The following is a 25,838-nucleotide window of genomic DNA, read 5'->3' as shown; positions in this document are numbered from 1 at the left end:
CTCACTGTGTCTCGTACCATAGTACTTGCTTCATTACAGGGTCTACTATATCTCACTATATCTCGTACCAGCAAAATTTTGAAGTGTTTTTTTTTCTCCCGTAATTCCAGTGTGGCTTCATGTAAAAAAAAAACCCAACCCCAAAACAAATACCACCCCCCCTTCCCCAATTTTTTTTTACAAAATGTTTTAATTTTTATATTCAAATGAAAAAAGGGTGAAAATATATCATGAGTAAAACAACAAAAATCAGCCATATGGGGCACAATATTTTACATGCATAATTTTCAAGTATTTTCCCCTGCCATACTGAAGAATGTCACCTGGACTTTGAAAATTAAGTTATTATTGCTTGATTTAAAAAAAATACAACATACATGTATACAAAACAGATCTCCAACTAACAGAGCCAGATTCAAAAGGAAAAAAAAAGAAAAAAAATATGATATAGGATTTATTAGTATAAACTATTCAAGAAAATATGAGCAGACATTTGTCAATATGTCCCGCATCTACAAGTAAAGAAACTAACAGAGTTTACGTTTATTGATAAACACTGAGTCAGTAGACCTTATTATATAACACATAGTAGTACTTAAAAAACACCAAAACATGTACAGTGAAACCCCTCTAAACTGGACACCCTAGGGACCAAGAAAAAAGTCCAGTTTTAAGAGGTATCCATTTGAGAGAGGTTCTCTTTTGCACATATATTTAAAAAAGGACCATAAAAATGTCCGGTTTTGAGGGAATTCCGGTTTACAGAGGGTCTGATTTGGAGAGGTTTCACTGTACATTCCCCATTCCCTCTCTGTGCATGATGTCTGACCCTCTACCCCCCGATCCCCGCCATCTTTGGGTTTACCTACTTTATGGATGCCGAGTATATTGACAGACCAGATAGCTTGGGTGCGCTGTGTTGTGGCAATACGCTTCAACTATAATACTATTAGTAGGACATTAGCATAGAAATAAAATTTAACTTTTAAAACCGAGCATTTCCACTCTGTTATACCACAGAGCTTTGTTACAGTATTCCCCCAAGTGTTATGATGTACAATTATTTTTTGCTTTTTTCCCCCTCCATTCCACTGAGCTCTGCTAGCATGCGGCTGGTTTGCCCTTTATCTGCAGGTGATATGTCATTCCAGCGCATGAATGATTGCCGATTGATTGCACAATAATCAGATGGCGATGTACAGGTTTAAAAAAAAAAAAAAAAAAAATTGTACTGGAGTGTAACCCCCTGCCGTCCACATGTTGGCAGTTAAGACCTACATGCACACAGGTTTCGGGTGTTGTGTGACCCCCTGCCGTCCACATGTTGGCAGTTAAGACCTACATGCACACAGATTCCGAGTGTTGTGTGACCCCCTGCCGTCCACATGTTGGCAGTTAAGACCTATATGCACACAGATTCCGGGTGTTGTGTGACCCCCTGCCGTCCACATGTTGGCAGTTAAGATCTACATGCACACAGATTCCGGGTGGTGTGTGACCCCCTGCCGTCCACATGTTGGCAGTTAAGACCTACATGCACACAGATTCCGGGTGGTGTGTGACCTGCCGTCCACATGTTGGCAGTTAAGACCTACATGCACACAGATTCCGGGTGGTGTGTGACCCCCTGCCGTCCACATGTTGGCAGTTAAGACCTACATGCATACAGCTTCCGGGTGGTGTGTGACCCCCTGCCGTCCACATGTTGGCAGTTAAGACCTACATGCACACAGGGTCCGGGTGTTTTGTGACCCCCTGCCGTCCACATGTTGGCAGTTAAGACCTATATGCACACAGATTCCGGGTGTTGTGTCCAGAGTAGTCATGTCTGTGGTGTATGTTCCGACATAATTGATTTTATCTGCTTTTACACAGCGGAAACCAGGTTTCCTTCCCATCTTGAGATTACAGACATGTCGCAAAATAATGAGTTTTGTAAATTTTCTTTCACGGAAGTATAAGTTTAATATGCAAGTGCGCTTGGGCATTGTGCGAGACAAAAAAAAAGAGAAAAAAGAAAGAAAAAAAGTGTGCCTGCTATTTAATTTTTGTAACGGGGATGTTAGCTAGGACAAGTCACAGCGCTCATCTGCAAGTCTAGACGATGTCAAGAGGAAAAATTATATATTCTTTGGTGAGCTCAACATGATCCATGGTTGTATGAAGCACAGAGCAGATAATAGGACATGTGTCTACTACTGTTGGCCAACCCCAGAACAATAATTTCTCTTAATGTCAGGTACATTCACGACACGGTTGTGGTCTGAAGACAAATATTGTATCGCAGTACTTTTCAACAGCGGTCCATTATGGTGTATGCATACAATAATTATATACACAGGTAGCAAGTCATGATATATGAAAAGTTGGGAAGTTGAAAAAAATATATGAAAAAAATAAAAAAATGTGTGAAACGTTAAGAATTAATTTGTTTTTAAAAGTTGGGTAGTTTTAGACAATATGTAATATTTTTGTAAATTTTTTAAAACTTGGGATCAATGCATACCTGAACACTTACACATTGTATGCATGTATCCATCTATAATGTAAACACACACATTGTATGCATGTATCCATCTATAATGTAAACACACTTACACATTGTATGCATGTATCCATCTATAATGTAAACACACTTACACATTGTATGCATGTATCCATCTATAATGTAAACACACACATTGTATGCATGTATCCATCTATAATGTAAACACACTTACACATTGTATGCATGTATCCATCTATAATGTAAACACACTTACACATTGTATGCATGTATCCATCTATAATGTAAACACACTTACACATTGTATGCATGTATCCATCTATAATGTAAACACACTTACACATTGTATACATGTATCCATCTATAATGTAAACACACTTACACAATGTATGCATGTATCCATCTATAATGTAAACACACTTACACATTGTATGCATGTATCCATCTATAATGTAAACACACTTACACATTGTATGCATGTATCCATCTATAATGTAAACACACTTACACATTGTATGCATGTATCCATCTATAATGTAAACACACTTACACATTGTATGCATGTATCCATCTATAATGTAAACACACTTACACATTGTATGCATGTATCCATCTATAATGTAAACATCCGTCTTGGATGGAAGGTAGCTCAGTGGTAAAGTGCTCACTTGATGCACGGTCAATTTAGGATCGATCCCCATTGGTGGGCCCATTGAGCTATTTTTTGTTCCACAACTGGTCTGACAAAGGCTGTGGTATGTACTGTCATGTCTGTGGGATGCTGCATATAAAAAATTCCTTGCTGCTAAGCAACAAGAGTAGCCCATTGTGTGGTGGGAGTGGGTTTTTTGTTCCACAACTGGTCTGACAAAGGCCGTGGTATGTACTGTCATGTCTGTGGGATGCTGCATATAAAAAATTCCTTGCTGCTAAGCAACAAGAGTAGCCCATTGTGTGGCGGGAGTGGGTTTCCTCTGTAGATAACTGTGGTCCTTAACCATGTTTGGCCGATGCCATATAACCATAATTAAAGTGTGTTGAGCACATCATTAAGTAAACTATTTCTTGTTTGCTGTCTTTCCATTCATTTTTATTGGATTAAAATTCAGCAGATATAAAACATTATATTTTATCTTTTAAGATATGTTTTTGTTATAATGGCCATTAACAAGAGTTTTCGTCATTGCATGTTTGTGTGATTATCGTAAATAAAACAGCATGGGTGACCTTTACAGTGATTATACACACCCACACATAAACTATATACAATATAAAAGTGCATTTCTTTATTTTATTTTCCACTTATAAAAGTGGAATATGTGTAACAAATAGAACATTATTTATAAAAAAAGAAGAAGATAAAAGCAAGATGGAGAAAATATAGCATTAGTGGAAAATTCAATATCTTTTCTCTGATGATCCCCCCCCCCCCCCACACACACACCTCCAGTGTTCATTTCTAGAATAGCCAGTAGGGGCAAGATGTAGCCCAGTGGTATAGTGCTCGCCTTATGCATGGTCTGTCTGGGATCGATCTGTGTTGGTGACTCACTGGGCTATTTCTTGTTCCAGCCAGTGCACCATGACTGGTATTTCAAAGGCCATGGTATGTGCTGTCCTGTCTGGATGGTGCATATAAAAGATCCTATGATACTAATGGAAAAATATAGCTGGTTTCTATTCCTATTGCTGAGCTGTACAGAAATTACTGTTGGTGCCATTGTTAAGTTCAAGCCCTGTGTTGAAATATGTATTACAAACTGATATCACACGTGTGGAGATCGATTTATAGACATCTGATTGGCTGCTCCACGGTGATGACTCATACACTAAACCACACAGACCAATGAAATAAGCACTACTGAAACAGATTGCAAATGCGCAGCTGTAAACTAGTTGTTGGAACAGACATTTTAACTTTCTTTTAAACCAGTTTTTTTTATGATACACAGGAAATAGCATACAAAAACTGATTTCCATTAAAATCATTAATCATAAAACTCGTTTAGAAACTATCAACTCGCGTTTGTAAATGGGATCTAACTTCCCCTCATGTAATTTTCTCTGTATGTATCTATTTTAACATTTTTACGTAAGCATTTGTAATGTATGCCATGTCTTCGTAATACACATGTACCGATAAATCACAGTTGGCCTCTGGAGAGACGAGATTACAATCTAATCTGACAACGAAGCTAGTGTTGATTCCATCCAAAAGGCCACAAAGACTGGGTCAGCATTTTGTAAACAGTTTGGTTACACTACATGTATGTGACTTGCACAACAAAACTGAATTTTATTACCCCAAGGCCCTAATGGGATATGAGGAACATGAAAACCCCCAAACCAACTGTGGATAGAATGAGTGAAAGAATGAATGCATTTATAACAACATCCTGGTGTAAAAAATATATCTTTTTCTTTGGGATTTTTTATTTTTTATTATTGCGATCTGTTGAAGGGATAATTTGTTTTTTTAATCCTGCAATCACTGTATACATTGGCAAGATATGATGACTAGATAAGTCTCTTTATCCTGCAATCACTGTATACATTGGCAAGATATGATGACTAGATACATCTCTATGTTTCCGGTCACTGACCAAAAATATAGGTCACATGACAGAAGCCTGACTCGATGTGAGTATTTCAGACTAGATTTTCAGTAAACATATTATTTATATCATTTGTTTTAGTACAGTAAATACAAGTAACTTTTTGTTTTGCAATAACTATACAAAACTTGTATTTTATTTATGAATTAAGAGTTTGAAAATGCTTTTTGAATGTGACAGAATATAGCTAGCACCTTACAAAGAATGACATCATGTAATTTTGATGATGTCATACTGCAAATGCCTTGCTAGATTGAACATACTTGATTTGCATACACAAAAATTGAATAAATAATGATTTTTTGACCTTTTTTGGTAGGATTGCAGGAAAACTAAAATAAATGGTTACTGCCTTAAAATATCGGCTTTATCCTGCTCAGGTTGAATGGCAAATGCAGCTCAGCAGAGTCTCGCAGCATTCACCATTCTAACCTTCGCAAGATAAAGCCGATATCTTAAGGTCGTACACCATTCCAACCTTAGCAGGATAAAGCCGATATCTTAAGGTCGTACACCATTCGAACCCTCGCAGGATAAAGCCGATATCTTAAGGCAGTAACCGGTTATTATCTCTAGTTTCAATTTTGTGTTTATTTGTGGCAAAAGTTACTGGTTTAAAATGATTGTGGACAGATAAAAAAAAAAAGGTCTTTAATTTGAGGCCTGATAGATGCACCACAGATTTTATTGTAGCTTGTTTTATCATGTCATAGGTTTGGGCTGAATTTTTCATGCTGAAGTTTGCGTCAACAAAACAAATGAAAGAAAAATGTTATTTAACGACTCACTCAACACATTTTATTTACAGTTATATGACGTCAGACATGTGGTTAAGGACCAGACAGATTTTGAGAGGAAACCCGCTGTCGCCACTACATGGGCTATTCTTTCCGATTAGTAGCAAGGGATCTTTTATTTGCGCTTCCCACAGGCAGGATAGCACAAACCATGCCTTTGTTGAACCAGTTATGGATCACTGGTCGGTGCAAGTGGTTTACGCCTACCCATTGAGCCTTGCGGTGCACTCACTCAGGGTTTGGAGTCGGTATCTGGATTAAAAATCCCATGCCTCGACTGGGATCCGAACCCAGTACCTACCAGCCTGTAGACCCATGGCCCACGACACCACCGAGGCCGGTCGGCAAAACAATTACTGACCTGAATCTGTTCTTTATGTCAGTTCTTACATCAGCATTAATCACTGCGATTGAGACACAGCTTAGTGCTAATATTTTCTGTTTGTGTATAGTTAAAGTTTGTTTTGTTTAACGACACCACTAGAACACATTGCTTTGTTATTCATCGACTATTGGATGTCAAACCTTTGGTAATTTTGACATTATAAAATTGAAACCAACTGCAATTTTTTTTTTTTCAATTAGTAGCAAGGGATCTTTTATGTATACCATCCCACAGACAGGATAGCATATACCACAACCTTTGACATACCAGTCATGGTGCACTGGCGAGAACGAGAAGTAGCCCAATGGAACCACTAACAGGGATGGATCCTAGACTGATTGTCCATCAGGCAAGCACTTTATCAATACCGGTAGTAGAACCGTTGATTTATTTATGGTCAAAGTGCCAGCTATGGTGACTGATATCAAAAGTGGTTTCTGCCGACTTGCAAGCACCTGAAAGTGCAATTATAAGAAGTTCTTTGTTGCTGATCAGAAAGGGTTTGGACCAAGTGTTACAAAATATACAATATATCTGTACTTTAAGTTTCTGACAGGAATAAAAAATAAAAAACACAGGTAGAAAAAGGTATAAACAATATGGGCCGACTTTACGCAGCCTGTTTTAGACTTACACACGTGCAACTACATGCATTTACAATCCCTGTGTTGTTTAAGAAAAACAGGCTTCGTAATTTGGCCCTATTTATACATATATATTCCAAATTTATTATTCTGCTTTTGAGTGGCCCGAGTTAAAAATAGATTAACTTGTACAACTTTTAAAAATATTTTGTTTTCAACCTTGCGACGCTGTTTTCCCAGACTTCTGACCGGGTTGGTTGCAAAAACACTTTGCCTACATATTTGCAAACATTGATAATCAATGGTGTATGTATTCTTTGAGCAAAGTGCTGTTTAGGTTCCATTGTATAGTAAATCTAGCACACCTGCGTTGACAGCTGTCATTTAATTTGACCCAATTATACCTCTAGAGGTGCTGTGTGTTTTGGGAGGTAGTGGTTAAGATTAATAGAAAAAATAATTAGTGGAGACTAGGATGTATAGTTGGAATAAACGTACATAGCATTTGACAGTTTGCACCAATTGGCTGTCATCATTCATTCATCCATCTATCCATCCATTTACCCACCCACCCATCCATTTATCTACCCGTCCATTCATCCATTCATCCATCATCCCATCATCCATTCATCCATGTACATCCATCCATCCATCCATCCATCCACATTCATTCATCCATCCATCTATCCATCCATTTACCCACCCACCCATCCATTTATCTACCCGTCCATCCATTCATCCATGTACATCCATCATCCATTCATCCATGTACATCCATCCATCCATCCATCCATCCATCCATCCATCCACATTCATTCATCCATCTATCCATCCATTTACCCACCCACCCATCCATTTATCTACCCGTCCATCCATTCATCCATGTACATCCATCGATCCACACATCCATTCATCCATGTACATCCATCGATCCATCGATCCACACATCCATTCATCCATGTACATCCATCGATCCATCCATCCATCCATCCATCCAGGTAGTCACCGAGGACCGCCAGCCATGGATCACATGTATCTTGGTTGCATGACTGTCGGTGAAATGAATCTTACATCTTTTTATTTCGGATTGATTTACTAAAAGCTATGGCTCTTAGATAGCATGTGGTAATTTTAACACCTGTTGCAGAGAGGACAAGGGGTTGAGGGATATAGGTAGACAGAGACAGACAGACAGACAGACAGACAGACACACACACAACCACTGCTGCTGCCAAACAGAAACCGGTTGATATGCCTCGGTGAAAGGGGACATACCGACTTTATTAAGTCAGTTGAGTGCTTGCTTGAGGTGCTTGCGTCGCAGGATCAAACCACCTCGGATCCATTCAAATGATTGTTTTTTTTGTCAAAGGCCGTGCTATGTGCTTTCCTGTCTGTGGGAAAGTGCATATAAAAGATCCCTTGCTGCATTAGGAAAAAAGTAGTGGGTTTCCTTTTATAACTGTTTTAGAATTACCAAATATTTGATAGCTGATGATTAATTAATCAATGTGCTCTAGTGGTGTCTTTAAACAAAACTATAATTTTTTAATTCAGTATTACATAAGAAAACAAAAGCAAATGGCAGGACATCATTAGGTCAGTGGGTAGAGAGCAGGATCTACGTCAGTGGGTAGAGAGCAGGATCTAGATCAGTGGGTAGAGAACAGGATCTACGTCAGTGGGTAGAGAGCAGGATCTACGTCAGTGGGTAGAGAGCTCGCTTGAAGTGCCTGTGTTGTAGAATTGAATCTCCTTGGTGGACCCATTTCTAAATATCCAAATGATTCATTACTAAAATGGCGGGTCAGTGTTCAATTGAGGTGGGATTTAGTGCTTGTCTGAGATGGCGTTGGTCGCAGGATCAAATCACCTTGGTGGACCCATTTCTAAATATCATCCAATGATTCATTACTTAAATGGCGGGTCAGTGTTCAACTGAGGTGGGATTTAGTGCTTGTCTGAGGTGGAGTTGGTTGCAGGATCAAACCTCATGGGACTCATTATTGTTTTTCCCATCCCATCCAGTGCCCCATGACTGGCCATGGTGTGTGCTGTCTGACTGTGGGACAGTGATTGTGAAAGATATGTTGCTGCTAATTAATAAAATGTAACACATTTACTCTAACACTATGTTGGATTTATCAAATGTTTGACATCAAATTGTCGATGATTAATAAATTAAAACAAGCTTTAACATTGTGGGCAAATTACTGAAATAGTCAATAAACATATAGGGCCAAATATGTGGATCCTGTTTTAAAAAAAAAACATGTTTAAGTATTGTAAATATACATTGTGTATGTAGTTACATAATGTGTAAGACGAAAATAGACTGTAAGTTCGGCCTATAGTTGGCAGATTTTGAATTATGAAAACATTTTTTAAGATTCTGTCAGAATGATAAACCTAATTTAATATATAGATATTTGTGGATTTCATCTCGTAATGACAGCCTAGTTGGCCATGCATGTACACTTCCTTGTAAGAGTGAACTGGTTTCCTTGTTTAAGCCTTTTTATGTGTTTAAAAAATTAAGTGGGTTTTCAAAATGTCCGTCATAATTAACATTGCAATAAGCCTATAATTCAGTTGCTTCTAAATATGTATTTACAAAATTAATTCCTGAAATTTTATAAGAATAGGACATTATTATTATTTTTTTTAAAGTTTAAATTTTTTCTTCAAAACCATGACCACAAAAACCCGTGTTGGTGCCGAGGCATTTCACTGAGTGGATTGCGTTAGTTAGCAAGCACACCTTCTGGGACTAAGCGGCAGGTAAAAATAGCACCAGTTTAGACCATTTTCAATTCTTCATCAGATAACTGGTTTGCAGCATGAGGTCTGGAATGTACTTACCGTTTACATTCCTCCCTGTCTGTGTGAGCACCAAGTACAGCAGATGGCAGACGGCAAGGGAAGGACTGACTATAATTGTGGAGGGAAATTATGTGCTTCAGAGCCTTCCCCTCCCCCTCCCCTGCCCCTCATGCCAACTCGAATGATCCAATATTGCAGGCCCATAGTAAAATGATATGAGTACTAATGATCTTAAAGTTGAAGTTTGTTTTGTTTAACGACACCACTAGAGCATCAGCTGTTGGATGTCAAACATTTGGTACTTCTGACATATAGTCTTAAAGAGGAACCCCACTACCTTTTTCCATCAATAGCAAGGGATCTTTTATATGCACCATCCCACCCAATTAAAATAAATTTAAAGAAAGTAAAACTATCAGAATGACCAGAAATGAATTTGGTTTAAATCAGAATTGATAATGCAAAATGCAGATGCAAAAAATGATAAATCAATTTTAGTCATTTTCTGCAAAAGAGGTGTTTTTTGTTATACTTTTTATGTAAAACATATCAAGTCCACAATGGGTGATCTTAAGTTGACATAAGTAAAGTAAATAAAGGAGAGAATTTCAAAAAACGAGTATGAAAATCACAACATAAACTGAGTAATGATAGTAGAAGTTGGTTTTTGGATAAAATGGCATTATTGTTTTTTGCTTCTCATCTCTTCATATTTTATATTGCATGAAAACAAATATTAATTGTTAATTATTAAATGTTCTGGCCAAATATTGTTGATGGGTATTATAAATTAGTTGATAAAAAAATTATGTGATAATTATCTCAGTAGTACCAACAAAGACTGGTATGTACTGTCCTGTCTGGAAGCTGCATAGAAAAATCCCTTGCTGCTAATCAGAAAGAGTAGCTCATTTCGTAGCAGCAGCAGTGGGTTTCCTCTCTTTATCTGTGGTCTTAACCATGTTTGTCCAATGCCATATTACAACCATAATTAAAACGTTTTGAGTACATGTATTGTTGAATAAAACATTCCTTGCCTTTATGTACGTAGCCTTACTCAGGGACGGGACGGGACGGGACGTAGCTCAGTGGTACAGTGCTCGCCTGATGCGCGTTCTATCTAGAATCGATTCCCGTCGGTGGGTGCATTGGAATATTTCTCATTCTAGCCAGTGCTCCATAACTGGTGTAACAAAGGCTTTGTGGTATGTACTGTCCTATCTGTGGGATGGTGCATATAAAAGATCCCTTGCTGCTAATCGAAAAGAGTAGCCCATGAAGTGGCGACAGCAGGTTTCCTCTCTCAATATGTGTGGTCCTTAAAGGAGAGGACAATTAAGGCATTTGGCCTGGTATGCATATTCAACGATATATAATGCACATTATTGCTTAATATCAACACGTATAATCATATAGTTAATTAATAAAACGGTTAAATGTGACGACTATTATATATAACGGGCGCAGCCATTTTGTACTATCTCAGTGAGTATGCCCTCTGGCGAGCTGGTGGTTACGTAATACTTAACGCGTCACGTCAGGAATGAGCCTTAGAACTAGAGAAACACAATCTACCTGGTTTTTGCGGGATGATAAATAGTCATACATTGCAATGTTCTGTAATAATACACATCCCAGTAAGCCAACAGTAAGTATATCCAGCACTATATATATTATTTTTCAATACAAAATAAAATACCATTGTCAAAGTAGCTACACAACAAGTCGAAACAATTAACAATGTTTTGCCCATGCATTAACCTACGTACTGAAATGATACACGGAGTGTTTTCTTAGTTAATTGGTCTATGCTAATAGTTGCTTCTACCTTTGATTCCTGATTGGCAGGTGTGTATTTGATTGGTAACCAGACGAGCCAATTAATTGACGCTGTCTAGACACAAAAATACATACCAGTATTGTGGAATATTACCTGTCGCCCCTAAAATTGTAATGGACATGGTTTATTACTGTAAATAGTTCTGTAAAACTATTGGTTAAGTAGATTTTTCCATCTAAAAACACAGAACTGACCAATTACGTAGTTCCAAAGAAAAGAAAATTACCACTTGGGTATTGTGGGTTGTCGTTTTTGCTCCAACGTAGCATATCAATAGGCGTAATAGTGTCAATTTTTCCTTTGGATTATTAAACAGAGAAAAACGCTATAACCCCATTTTTTTTCCGTTAATGCAACTTGAAATATATTTAGTTAAACAGTTTATTATATTATTACGTCATTTATTCTGTTTTACAAGTCAGGTTGATCAAAGAGAAGCGCCTTGTCGAAAATTACTGCTTTTGTTTACACTGTACATACAGGAGATGGTCAGGAGCTGACGTCACTTCGCCCCAAGCTATCCCACCGGACGTCACAAAAACAAAACAAAATGGCTGTCCCCAGTTAGCAGGAATAATCATGGTTTTTTATTAACTCTAAAATTACGCGTTTTTCATTTGCTAAAGTGTCAGTATGTGTTGGTGGTCCAGGTATGCATCATTCCAACACATAAGGCTCTTGTTGGAGTTGACCCTACCTTTAACCATATGTCCGACACCATATAACCGTAAATAAAATGTGTTGAGTGCGTCGTTAAATAAAACATTTCCTTCCTTCTCAAATTACAAATGTAACATACATGCATATTTGTAATCGTTATAAATATGGGGCGGGATTTAGCTCAGTTGGTTGTGTGCTCACTTGAGATGCTTGCGTTGCAGGATCAAAGCACCTCGATGAATCCATTGAACTAATTGTTTTTTTTCCTCGTTCCAACCAGTGAATCACAGTTGGTCAAATGCTGTGGTATGTTCTTTCCCATCTGTGGGAAAGTGCATACAAAACATCCCATGCTCCATTCCTCTCATGACCACGTGTCAGAATTACCAAATGTTTGACATCCAATAGCCAATGATTAATTAATCAATGTGCTCTAGTGGTGTCGTTAAACAAAACTATATTCTTTTCATTATGAATACAATAAGCAACACTTAATGAAACTACATATATATAGGTTATACAGCAGGTATCGGTATATGGTTGATTAAAAACATTACTTTAAACTTTTGATAACTTTGAAATTTACCTACGTAAATGCTTATGTACAGTTAAATTATATTTGATGTCAGTGCACTGCATATTGTTAAAAGCAACAACAACAAACTGTGTATCAGGTATGCAAGGTATTTGTGCCATTTTGATTATTCACCAACATGAAGACCTTAAATGTATAAACGTATCCACATATCCATGTACAGTGGCCCCTCTATTGAGAAATATTTTAAATAGTTCTGTCAGTGACAAGGCAAAGCATGTTAATTTTGTTTTAACAACAGCACTAGGGCACACTGATTAATTAATCATCGGCTATTGGATGTCAAATATTTGGTAATTCTGACATGTACAGTATAGTCTTTAGTTTAAAGTTTGTTTTGTCTAACAACACCACTAGAGTACATTGGTTAATTAATCATCTGCTATTGGATGTCAAACATACACACAGTATAGTCTTTAGTTAAAGTTTGTTTTGTCTAAAGACACCACTAGAGTACATTGGTTAATTAATCATCTGCTATTGGATGTCAAACATACATACAGTATAGTCTTTAGTTAAAGTTTGTTTTGTCTAAAGACACCACTAGAGCACATTGGTTAATTGATCATTGGCTATTGGATGTCAAACATACATACAGTATAGTCTTTAGTTAAAGTTTGTTTTGTCTAAAGACACCACTAGAGTACATTGGTTAATTAATCATCTGCTATTGGATGTCAAACATACATACAGTATAGTCTTTAGTTAAAGTTTGTTTTGTCTAAAGACACCACTAGAGTACATTGGTTAATTAATCATTGGCTATTGGATGTCAAACATACACACAGTATAGTCTTTAGTTAAAGTTTGTTTTGTCTAAAGACACCACTAGAGCACATTGGTTAATTAATCATCGGCTAGATGTCAAATATTTGGTAATTATAAATATCGGTGTCTGTATATTATTCAGTGTGTTTTCAGTTGTCGTAATGCTTGTACCTGTATGTATGTAAACTTCATTAATAATTCTATATTTTTGTGTAAAGAATTATTGGTAGATAAAATCAAATTTGGGCTTTTAGTTCTACATACATTAGGATGACTGAAAAAGCATTGCTTGAAGTGACAGTGATATTGTAAAAACCCTACAAAACATTTAATATGTAGTTTTAATTGTTAAAAAGGCAATATTAGACGTAGGGTGGGGCCATTTATATCATCATCATCATCATCATCCATGTTTGTAATGTCCAAAAAATTTATAATGTGTGTGTGTGTGTGTGTGTGTGTGTGTGTGTGTGTGTGTGTATGTGTGTATGTGTGTGTATGTGAATGTATATATGTGTGTGTGTGTGTATGTGAATGTATATGTGTGTGTGAGAGAGTGAGAGAGATGTGCTGGGTCACCGGCACTAAAGCGTTTAGTTCCTGTACAGACATAACAATGACTAGCGGCATGATGTAGTGTTGTGTCTACACAATAACGTGCACCACACTTGACCCCGGATCAGCATACACCCCTAATAAGTGCATGTTCACAGATAACGTAAGCCGTGGTCTCGGTGGGGGAAAGGACTTTAAAAATGTGACTGCATATCCGTTTGTACTTAACCGTTTGTACTTAACCTAGTTGCAACTGCGGTTTCCATAAACTTAGATTGCTCTGTATACCCAGCTATTGCAAAATAGCCACCATTGTTAAAGTGTGTTCGGGTTCGTCCACAATTGCATGATCACATGGCAATGTCATGACAGTTTTGGGGGCCGGACCTAGCTCAGTCGGTAGAACGCTTGCCTGAAATGCTTGTGTCATAGGGTAGAACCACATTAGCAGTGTTAGAGATTAAAAATTTTGGGCAGTATCCCAGTTGGACACTAACATTTCAAAATCTGGTATCCCACCTGAGAATTTAGTTTTATATGGTATCCCGGTGGGATACTGGGTTCTTGAAATCTGGTATCCAAAATTAAATTCTGGTATCCCCAGGATATCGGGATACCGTTAATCTCGAACACTGCATTAGTGGACCCTTTCTCTGATTGGGTGTTTTTTAGTCCTAACCAGTACACCACAGCAGGTATATTAAAGGGTGTGGTATGTGCAGTCCCGTTTGTGGGAAAGTGCGTATATAGACAAAACTACATATATGTGGTTTTCTGATTTCTGTATTCCACGAGTGGATTTCCTGCCGGGTTTCCGGCAGGAAATACACGAGTGGAATACAGAAATCAGAAAACCACATATATGTAGTTTTGTATTTATTACATACCCTAAATTGGAAAATTTTTTCCAAATAATAATTTAGAAATTGTAACACTGCTAGCTAATGACGGGGATTTCTAAATTTACACAACTAGGACAGCTGTGTTACTATGCGGACTGAAGAACCACCAATTATTACACAAAGGAATATAGTTCTATTTAAACAATAAACAGAAATAAGAAAAAAACGAGTGAAAAGTTACCTATAATTTTAATGATATTGTTTGAAATGCCTTTTAAAGACAATGTAATAGCTAAAATTCACGAACAATATAATATTTAATTTGCTCGTAATACGTCAGAAAACATTCAGCGTGCCAGTTTTAACAACGAAGAAAAATGTCAAGAATTGTTCACTCAGTGTCTGAGTCGTCATCGGTGTGATTTCTTTTATTGATGTTCATGGAATTATTCGTTGCTGAAAAGTTTAAGTTTATAATTAAATGTGCCTCCATAAATCATCGCTCCACTGAATAATCCAGTTGACAGTTCATTCAAGTTTTCTACGTGAGGAGACGGCATTGTTGCTAAAGTCGACGACAGTCACTTTTCGAAACCTTGTTTTGGCTTCGTACACAATAAATATAGCATCTTACCGTAATTTCACTAGAAATCCATATTTCGTAAAAGGTGCAATTTTTTAATCACAAGATTTTGTTCAAAGACATCCAGGTGCATTAGTAATGTTAAGAAAAAAAAAAATTCAATAGCAATTTTACATTGGAATTTGTTCAAAAAGGAAACGTCATGTACCCAGTTTATGGTTATTGTAAGGAGATGCAAAGTAACGTCATTGGAATACTGACGTCATTTAAATTCAAAATTAGTTGTATTATTACAATGCTGCGCCACATTAAAATAAAAACTAGTCTACTAACCTTGACCCCTGTCAAATTCCTATAACAAGCAGACAACGCTGTTTACAGGTCGGTACTTTTATTATTTTTCATAATTCTGGACAAAATATTAATTTGAAGTTTTGAAAGATGAAAGAAATAAAACGTACCTTTTGTCAAATATATCATATCACAAAATTACGGTTGGAGATGTTTTATTTATTGAAAAAGAATAAGAATTGTGTACGATGTAACAACCCAAAATAAGGGTCCATAAAGTGACTGTCGTCGACCTTAACTATCGTGGATTAAAAGCTTGTTAGTTAGTAGTGTTTCCATCTCAAGTTTTGGTATCGCGCTCATTAAATTGTAAATATTTGTCACCGTTTTCGTCTGTTTTCAGTTCAAATTTTCCACAAAATGACATTTTAAACAAACCAAGCACAATCTTTGTTTACATATCGCAAAGGGCATTCCCGGTAACCGTTGAATACGGTATAGTTCCGGCAGTTGAGTTGAATACGGAAAGTTGTATTCAATTCTTGTATTCAGAGCTGTATTTATATAGTAAGATTTAATGGGTATGTAATAAAAACTATTCCTTGTTGCTAATGGAAAAATGTTCTGGGTTTCCTCTGAAGATGAGTCAGAATTACCAAATGTTTGACATGCAATGCCTATGATTAATAAATCACTGTGCTGTAGTGGTGGTGTTTAAAAAAACTAAAACTTTTGTACATCAGACTGTACAGTGTGTATTAACACTTGTATACCATAATGTGTACAGTGTATATTATCATTTGTATACCACACTGTACAGTATGTATTATCACTTGTATACCACACTGCATGTACAGTGTGTATTATTATTTGTATACCATAATGTATATAGTGTGTATTTTCACTTGTATACCACACTGTACAGTATGCATTATCACTTGTACCCCAGACTGTGTACAGTATGTATTATCACTTGTACATCAGACTGTGTTCAGTGTCTGTGTATTATATGTGTATTATCACTTGTACACCAGACTGTGTTCAGTGTCTGTGTATTATATGTGTATTATCACTTGTCCACCAGACTGTTCAGTGTCTTGTGTATTATCTGTGTATTACCACTTGTACACCAGACTGTGTGCAGTGTCTGTGTATTATATGTGTATTATCACTTGTATACCAGACTGTGTGCAGTGTCTGTGTATGATGACTGGTACATGAGATATTGATCGGTGTTTACTTGTTAGTGGCTAATCATGGTCTGAAGGCTGATGGTCCACTCTGTCTAGACATGCTATATTAGTATTTAATTGTTTAACAGTCAGCCTGCCCACAACACCGATTTAGCTCAGTCTAGCTCTGTCTAGCTCGCTTGACCTTTCTGGCTTGTATCAAAGTTTGCGTTAGATTACACACCCATGTCTGGCTGCTCATAATGCTTGTAATTAGTATTACAAATTGCCGTGTATGTAAAATAATTTAATACACTGGTACTGTACATCTGTACAGGCTAGCCACCGTGTTTCAAGTAGACTGCTGTGGGGATTGCCAGATTGTGCAAGACCCAGAGTTATGTCAGTGTGTGTATGAGCTAACAGGGATTGTTGGAACACTTCCAGTTTTGTCCATGGCACAAAGAATGTAGCAGTTATAGTGAAATGTATTTAAGGATTGTGGGACTGTATGGGTACGGTTGCATACATCATGAAGTGGAGGGGGGTTGGGTAGTGTAAAGGGGAGAGTGTGTGTATGTGTCTGTCTTAATATATATATATATATATATATATATAATTTGTGGTTATCTCATATATTTCTTTGAGTGTGTGTGTGTATGCATGCATACCTGCGTGGGTGCATGTTATGCGCACACGTACATGCGTCGGATCCCCGAGAAGAGAGGTATGGGTCCCGGAACAAGTGTTTATTAAGCGTTGTTAAAATTGGTTCTCTATAATTGTGACACCTGCTGTTGATGAAACTATATTAGGATAGGACTAGATAAATATATGGGCATTCAGAAATGGAATCAGTGTTCTGGGGGTGTGTGTGTTTCATACAGAGTGCAACATTTAAAAAGGGCGCCTGTAGTATTCGAAAGTACAGTAACATGCATTATATAAAATATGGCAATCTTCCACAAATACCAAATCAACAAAGATGCATGTTCAAGATAAAAGATTGCATGTTCTCCACCAAAAAGAAATAAATCCTTTATATGCAAGTGCCAGACACTGGATGATTTGTGTGGCAATTCCAAATTTGTGTATGTTGGAGGGGTGGGGTGCACTTCTGACACCCCCCCCCCCCCCCCCCCCCCCCCCCCCAACCAGGATTAAATGATTACAACATTCTCACATGTTAAATAGGACTGGCTTTTTCTACGTATTATGCATTCATGTTTGTATTGTCATAGACATAAAAATTGCACATATATATAGGTTTATATTTATTACATCCCCTACCATGAGATTGCATTTTAGACAAACGTGCAAGAAGACTTTAAAAAGATTTAGTGTTGATCCACAAACTGGGAATAATGGGCATTCCTTTCAACTCGTGCATACTTATTTAACTACATATAACAGTGTGTGTGTGTCGAGAGTGCATGCACCCCCTTCATGGACCCACAAGGTCTACTTTTTGAATTAAAAAGATCTGTAGCAATGATCCCCCCCCCCCCTTTCAAGGACCCACAAGGTCTACTTTTTGAATTAAAAGATCTGCAGCAATGCCCCCCCCCCACCCCCTTCATGGACCCACAAGGTCTACTTTTTGAATTAAAAGATCTGCAGCAATGACCCCCCTTCATGGACCCACAAGGTCTACTTTTTGAATTAAAAGATCTGCAGCAATGATTCCCCCCTTCCCCCTCTTCATGGACATACAAAGTCTACTTTTTGAATTAAAAGATCTGCAGCAATGACCGTCTTTTACAATGTCAACACTCAAAAAAGGTGTTTTTTTTAAAGTTAACTCCCCTCCCCCACTGGAACCCAAGATTCATAAACAGGATTGTGGTCCTGTTTATGAATCTAGTTCTTATTAAAGTCACAGACCCTAGTTTCAACCCATGAAAAGGGACACTAAGTTTGGTTAATTTACAAACCTGTGACGGATAAGGATACATTTACAACAGACTGAAACGAGAGTGTCACTTTAAAATGTGGAACTTAGTTTGACACCCAGTAGCCGATGTATTTTTCGTGCTGGGGTGTCGTTAAACATTGATTGATTGGTTGATTGATTGGTTGATTGGTTGATTGATTGATTGATTCATTCATTCATTGAAACAGGGAGCGGAGGAATACCCTCTAAGAATACACTGGAACTCATTTCCATAACTGGTTTCTCAGAGGTTTGTGTGTTTTTAAAAATATGTAAAATGCCAAAAGAGTAAAATCAAAGTAATGATAATGTCTGATAGTGAAAAATATGCCAGTGTGTGTGAACACTAGGGTCTCTCTCTTTAAATGAAAATACTGAGGTGGAAAAAGAACATGTTTTAATGATGCTCTTTTAAATCTACTGTGGTACAAACTACATGTACACGCATATGTAAGTAACATTGAAAATTTAAGTAATCACATGTATGCACGCACACAAACACATTTGCAAACACACACACACACAAACACAGACAGCCTTCTACATTACAACTGAATTGTTCGCACATGCGACAATTTTTTTAATTATAAAAATACAATTAGGAGCCATCTGGCTCCTAGATGAAAAAGTTGATGTAGATGGCTGATATAAACACGCACACACGCACACACACAGACAGACACATACACACACACATACACACACACACACACACACAGACACACACACACACCCACATACACACACCCACACAGACACAGACACACACACACACACACACACACACATACACACACCCACACAGACAGACACACACACACATACACACACCCACACAGACACAGACACAGACACACACACACACACACACACACACACACACACACACAAACACACACACACACACACACACACAGACAAACATACACACACACACACAGTCACACGCACACACACAGACAAACACACAGACACACACACACAGACAAACACACACAGACATGCACACACGCACACGCGCACACACACGCAGTAGTTTTCCACACCACTATCAAAAAATACTGAGTGTCTGTCGAATGATGTACTGCAGATATTGCTGTGTATTTCCCAGTTCCAAGGTGTAAACCATGTTTGAATGATTAGGCTTGCAGACTTGAGAAAAACCTGCTGGCATGTGGCACCTTTGATCACCGTTATGACATCTAGGCTGGCTACTGTTTACTGTGAGATATTCTCACCGTATTACATAAAGGGTTGGGATGTAATCCAGTGGTAAACCTGCTGGCATGTGGCACCTTTGATCACCATTATGACATCTAGGCTGGCTACTGTTTACTGTGAGATATTCTCACCGTATTACATAAAGGGTTGGGATGTAGTCCAGTGGTAAACCTGCTGGCATGTGGCACCTTTGATCACCGTTATGACATCTAGGCTGGCTACTGTTTACTGTGAGATATTCTCACGTATTACATAAAGGGTTGGGATGTAGTCCAGTGGTTGATAGCTCGTCTGATGCATGGTCAGTCTAAGATCGATTCCTGTCGGTGGGCCCATTGACCTATTTCTCATTCCAGCCAGTGCACCACGACTGGTATATCAAAGGTCGTGATATGTGCTATCCTGTCTGGGACGGTGCATATAAAAGATCCCTCGCTAGTGATGGAAAAATGTAGCGGGTTTCCTCTCTTAAGACTATAAGTCAAAGTAACCAAATGTTTGACATCCAATAGCCGATAATTAATAAATCAATGTGCTCTAGTGGTGTTGTTAAACAAAACTAACTTATATTACTTTTATGGGTCCCTGTGCTATGGCTGAATTCATAGACTGACTGTTAATCTTAGTTTGAAGATCATGTATATTGTGGGCACCCTACTTAAATATACACATAATTTTATAAAACATCTCCTTGTTGTTTTTACTAATACATATGATATGTTCCTATTTTAAACTTATTTACCATATTTGACCAACCAACTGATAAAATATTTTTTGTAATTTGTAGTCATTTAACAGATGATAAAAGTTTGTTTCTACTGTACATGAGTATTGATAATTTATTTATGTATATTAAAAAAAAGAGTAATTACTAATAAAATGGTTAATTTTTTGTTATTTTCCTTCAATCCATTTACACTATATTGAGGCACAATCCATTTACACTATATTGAGGCACAATCCATTTACTCTATATTGAGGCACAATCCATTTACTCTATATTGAGGCACAATCCATTTACTCTATATTGAGGCACAATCCATTTACACTATATTGAGGCACAATCCATTTACTCTATATTGAGGCACAATCCATTTACTCTATATTGAGGCACAATCCATTTACTCTATATTGAGGCACAATCCATTTACACTATATTGAGGCACAATCCATTTACTCTATATTGAGGCACAATCCATTTACTCTATATTGAGGCACAATCCATTTACTCTATATTGAGGCACAATCCATTTACACTATATTGAGGCACAATCCATTTACTCTATATTGAGGCACAATCCATTTACTCTATATTGAGGCATAATCGAAGTTACACATAGCGACATGTAGTAATCAAAACTACTTTTGTGGATGTTGGTAGTCAAAAATGGAGTATACATGATATATTATTTAAAAAACCCACCAGAATTTCTCCCCCTCCCAATTTACAAAATCGTGGCTCTGCTCCTGACACATTTATATGTCTGAGCTACTTGATTTTGGAAGATATCCAGCTTTGTTCATAAAAAGAATGCAGCACTTTTTATGTGTGTCAGGGCTTGCAATGTTTACTCTTGCAGTCTGACAAGCATTTTTTTTTATGCACACACACACACACACACACACACATACACACACACACACACACACACATATCAAAAAACAAAACAGGAATACTGCATGAAATTTCATATGCACAAATTGTCCATGTTTGCTATCTTGAATAATCAGACAGACCACATTTGTAGGTCAGTGAGATTAATCAAGTGTCAGAAGAGGCAGGGGATTGGGGGGGGGGGGCAGGTGGAGTTCAGAGGTGCAGAGGAGGAGGGTTTGGGGGTAAACACCTCCCCACCCACTACCAAGTAAAAAAAAAAAAAAAAATTATGGAGAAAAACTCAACACCCCCCCCCCCCCCCCCCCCGAAACTTAGCTTGCCAATTTCTAGACCCCTTGTACAATTTCCTGCATACATGTCTGCTGAAAGTTGATTTTGAAATGTTTCATGGATAATGAAAACAATATAGCCAGTGTTCAGCATCCAACTGATGAACTTGCAGAGTGGTATGTGACCTAGTTGTAGAGCATTCACCTGAGGTGCAGTGGGTCACATGGTTGTCACATGACAGATACAAGTGCCTCTTGTTGGTATGAACATTAGACTGCTATGTGCCATGTGCTATGCGCTGTCCTGTCTGAGCAATTCTTTGTTTTAGTTCCGTCCAGGGACCCATATTGGTACATATACATCAAGGAAGGAAGGAAGGAAATGTTTTATTTAACAATGCACTCGACACATTTTATTTACAGTTATATGGCATCAGACATATGGTTAAGGACCACACAAATAGTGAGAGAGGAAACCTGCTGTCGCCACTTCATTAGCTACTCTTTACGATTAACAGCAAGGGATCTTTTATATGCACCATCCCACAGATTATTTCACAAGCGACAGAAACATGATACGAAATGGTAGCAAGTTTAATATCTTATTTATTACCCATAATGGATCCTAATTTATATTATTCAACTCATTTGGTTCATGTTCCTGTAAGTGTGTAGTGCACCAGTTGACGACATCATCTTGTGACTTGGCATTCTAGTGGGACATATCACATTGATATGTACCAAGATTTGTTTCAGCCCTAGGGGTAATAATTGCTGTTATCATTTCTTGTCAATCCAGGGCCCGTGCTTATAAAATGTTTAGAGTCCAGACTCAATGTCTAATGACATCACACATACATTTGTATGTTGTAGCCATGACATTAGTGTCTCAAACTCTATTAAGAGTCTAGACTCAATGTCTAATGACATCACACGTACATTTGTATGTTGTAGCCATGACATTAGTGTCTCAAACTCTATTAAGAGTCTAGACTCAATGTCTAATGACATCACACGTACATTTGTATGTTGTAGCCATGACATTAGTGTCTCAAACTCTATTAAGAGTCTAGACTCAATGTCTAATGACATCACACGTACATTTGTATGTTGTAGCCATGACATTAGTGTCTCAAACTCTATTAAGAGTCTAGACTCAATGTCTAATGACATCACACGTACATTTGTATGTTGTAGCCATGACATTAGTGTCTCAAACTCTATTAAGAGTCTAGACTCAATGTCTAATGACATCACACGTACATTTGTATGTTGTAGCCATGACATTAGTGTCTCAAACTATTAAGAGTCTAGACTCAATGTCTAATGACATCACACGTACATTTGTATGTTGTAGCCATGACATTAGTGTCTCAAACTCTATTAAGAGTCTAGACTCAATGTCTAATGACATCACACGTACATTTGTATGTTGTAGCCATGACATTAGTGTCTCAAACTCTATTAAGAGTCTTCAGTCTAGACTCTGAAAGTTTTATAAGCACCAGGCCAGACCTTGTTGTTTACTATATCCTTTTGGTTTAATCAATTAATCTCAGACAAAACAATCACACAAAAGGTTTTTTCAACAGCTCTGTTGTATGTCTTTTTTAATTTAGGGGGCAGGACGTGCAGTGCACCATGACTGGTATATCAAAGGCCGTGGTATGTACTACCCTGTCTGTGAGATGGTGCATATAAAAGATCTCTTGCTGCTAATTCGAAAAAGAGTAGCCCATGAAGTGGCGACAGCATGTTTCTTCTCTCAATATCTGTGTGGTCCTTATAACCGTAAATAAAATGTGTTGAGTGCATCATTAAATGAAACATTTCTTTCTTTCTTTTCTTTAAATTTAGCGTCATAAAATATTAGTGTCTTGTATGACCTCACTAAATTCACTAACATTTTATTTCCTGATTTACAGTGCTTTCTGTACTGAAAATGGATTAAAAGTAAATATTAAAACAGTAAGTGCACCGTTATTACTAAGTATCTGAATGTCAGTGTCATCGGGAATGATCGTAAATACCTGTAAATTACCAGCTTTAAGCGAGTATCAACTAGGTCATTGAACTCTGTTCACTGTTCATAGGAAGCATTGCAGGGACCGCTGGATTGCAGGGTGAGGTGGGGGTCGGGGGCGGTGACAGCTTATACATCGTTGATCCATGGCTCTGATGCATTTCGTGTGTTTTATTTTCAGTAAAATGTTTAACATACACTCCTACAAGTCACTTGAAGTGTTATGGTCAGCCTGATGAGAGAGAGAGAGACACACACACACACAGACAGACAGACAGACAGACACACAGAGACACACAGAGAGAGAGAGACAGATAGATTAATGTTTCTGCATTCTTTTCTTGATTTTGATATTATTTTTTATGTCTGTATAATTCATATATGGAAATAAATTATTGAATTGAAATTGAATTGAATATTGGCCAAATATGCGACTGTTTTCTGGTGCAGAGTAGCCTATTAAAAAACAGACCAAAAAAACAAAAACAAAACTTAACCGATTTACTTGTGTTTTAAAGAGGGGCATTTGGTCTTGGTGACAGATTTCCTAACAGTAGTTATGCCGTTATTATGGAAAATAAATTATCATCCTTTGCAACCCCATTGTTCTTGAACGTGCACGTGTCATTCGCAATGAATACCGCCACTGGTATAAATAAAATTATTGTCCATGGAAATGTTTTAATTGCAGGGGTTGCTATCATTGGCTCCCCATCACTGCCCTGAGACTAAAGTCTGAACCATATTGTTAACAACTACAGTAAATTATTCTCCTACCTTTAATTACCAATATATTTTATCCACATTTTGTCCAGACAAATCGTGAAAAAACCATTACAATGACGCACATTCCATAGTAATGTTTTTTTCATGATTTCTGTCTGGACAAATTGTGGGGAAAATCTAATGGTACTTAAAGGTAGAACTTAGAAGAGTAATTTATCTTAGTTGTTAACAATGTGGTTTACTTAAAGGTAGCAGAGTAATTTATCATAGTTGTTAACAATGTGGTTTACTTAAAGGTAGAAGAGTAATTTATCATAGTTGTTAACAATGTGGTTTACTTAAAGGCAGAAGAGTAATTTATCATAGTTGTTAACAATGTGGTTTACTTAAAGGCAGCAGAGTAATTTATCTTAGTAGTTAACAATGTGGTTTACTTAAAGGCAGAAGAGTAATTTATGTTAGTTGTTAACAATGTGGTTTACTTAAAGGCAGGAGAGTAATTTATGTTAGTTGTTAACAATGTGGTTTACTTAAAGGCAGGAGAGTGGTTTACTTAAAGGCAGGAGAGTAATTTATCTTAGTTGTTAACAATGTGGTTTACTTAAAGGCAGGAGAGTAATTTATCTTAGTTGTTAACAATGTGGTTTACTTAAAGGCAGGAGAGTAATTTATCTTAGTTGTTAACAATGTGGTTACTTAAAGGCAGGAGAGTAATTTATCTTAGTTGTTAACAATGTGGTTTACTTAAAGGCAGGAGAGTAATTTATCTTAGTTGTTAACAATGTGGTTTACTTAAAGGCAGGAGAGTAATTTATCTTAGTTGTTAACAATGTGGTTTACTTAAAGGCAGGAGAGTAATTTATCTTAGTTGTTAACAATGTGGTTTACTTAAAGGCAGGAGAGTAATTTATCATAGTTGTTAACAATGTGGTTTACTTAAAGGTAGAAGAGTAATTTATCATAGTTGTTAACAATGTGGTTTACTTAAAGGTAGGAGAGTAACCTTACTTAACCTTTAGACTACTGGATTAA

The 25,838-nt window shown here is 37.3% G+C and overlaps 1 long non-coding RNA gene across 1 annotated transcript in view; it reads left to right on the top strand.

The window, feature by feature from the left end:
• Positions 1-24,803, top strand: part of LOC121389492 — a 42,360-nt gene extending 17,557 nt beyond the window's left edge. Inside the window, exon 3 of the long non-coding RNA XR_005960070.1 lies at positions 24,262-24,803. This is a non-coding gene — a long non-coding RNA (uncharacterized LOC121389492). The remainder of the gene's footprint in view (positions 1-24,261) is intronic.
• Positions 24,804-25,838: the final 1,035 nt, after the last annotated feature.

This window comes from Gigantopelta aegis, chromosome 14 (genome assembly GCF_016097555.1).
Source record: "Gigantopelta aegis isolate Gae_Host chromosome 14, Gae_host_genome, whole genome shotgun sequence".
In the NCBI taxonomy this organism is placed as follows: Eukaryota; Metazoa; Mollusca; class Gastropoda; order Neomphalida; family Peltospiridae; genus Gigantopelta; species Gigantopelta aegis.
Note: the sequence above shows the minus strand (reverse complement) of the source record. Positions and strands in the feature narration are given on the sequence as shown.